The following is a 1,551-nucleotide window of genomic DNA, read 5'->3' as shown; positions in this document are numbered from 1 at the left end:
TGTGTTTCAAGGGGCATTAGCAACATCGGGGGCATCAGCTGCATTAGGGATGTTACAAGGGCATTAGCTGCTCTTATTCCCTTTCCACTTCCTCTGCCAGCTGCAGCCTGCATTGCCCTTCCCAGTGCCATTGTAATATACTACGGTACACAACTTAATTTTAAAACGAGAAAATTTAAAATAAACTAAAAAATAAATACAATAACAAAAAATAAAAATAAATACAGCAACAATTTATTAATTTATTCAACTTAAAAAAAGACTTCAATACATCGAATAAAAAGATAGAAAACATAAAAGGAACTTGCACTATTGGTGTCTAATCTATTCCCCATCAGATTTCTCAAAAAATAAGTTTTCATTGATTTCTGGGTAATCTAGGTTTAGGCTCCCCCAAAAGGTTTCTGGAAGAATATTTGGTATGGTCTTTATCTCTTGCTCACATGCCTCCAGGGTAAATGTATATTATTCTGAAATAACGATCTCATTGGACTTATATCCATCTACTTCTTCTTTAGACGTAACTCTCACCTTGTTTACTGCATATTCGTATGCTAAGCGAGTAACAAGAACTAGATACCTATCTCGTTCTTCTACATGATCGCCCATTATTTCCATCCATAAAGATTATATCTTTTCCCTCGCTCTAGGATCCTTGATGGTTGTCATAAGTGCTAGGTATTTATATTTTCCAATAACTAAGGCTCTTCTTTGGTATATAATCTCCTGCATTGCATAGATGACTTCCATAATTTGATTAAAGGACCTACTTAGTGGGAAACTATCATTCAGGTCTTCCTCTATCTTTTGAATGTTTCTGATCTCCTTAAGGATGAATTCTCTAAGAGTTTCCATTCTAGCTCAAACTGAACATATCAACAAATATATTACAAAGAATCATATAGTGAAACAGATTACAAACAAAATGATGAGTTAGGTTCCTTCCAATCTTGTGCATGTATTTTGTAAGAGTTCCATGTTTTTTATGAATGACCTGTCTCTGGTACCAACTTGTAATACCCTAATTTAACTAGGACATATTCTTTGAATAAACATTTCAAAATGCTAAAGAAAGTAAACTTTATAAATAATTCAGATTCGAGTTTCCAAAAAGATAATGATAAAACATGCAATTTAATAAAATATGTCCCAACATAAATATCATAAAATGTATTTAATAAAACAAAAAATGTGCTATGGTGTTCTTAGGATCGTCGTATCCATGTGGTCCCCACACAGAGTACATACACCTTCTTGGAACGGTCCCCACTCACCATACCATCACATAATCAATTCTTGCCTGTGGAGAGGAAAAAGTGGGTGAGCTAACGCCCAATAAGGAGAATCAAACCAAACAATCAACATAAAAGTAAACCTCATATAACAAACCATAATCTCATATCAAAACAAGACATAACATCTGTAACGTCCCATAACTCCTATTAAGATTAAGGGCTTGGGTTCGCGTCCCGGGAGGGCACGTGGGATAAATATGTGGATGATATTAATATATAATTGAGTACACATGATTATGTGTATTAAATATGTTTA

The sequence above is a fragment of the Humulus lupulus genome, chromosome 7, assembly GCF_963169125.1.
Source record: "Humulus lupulus chromosome 7, drHumLupu1.1, whole genome shotgun sequence".
In the NCBI taxonomy this organism is placed as follows: Eukaryota; Viridiplantae; Streptophyta; class Magnoliopsida; order Rosales; family Cannabaceae; genus Humulus; species Humulus lupulus.
The sequence above is the reverse complement of the archived record's forward strand: the minus strand, read 5'-3'. Positions refer to the sequence as shown.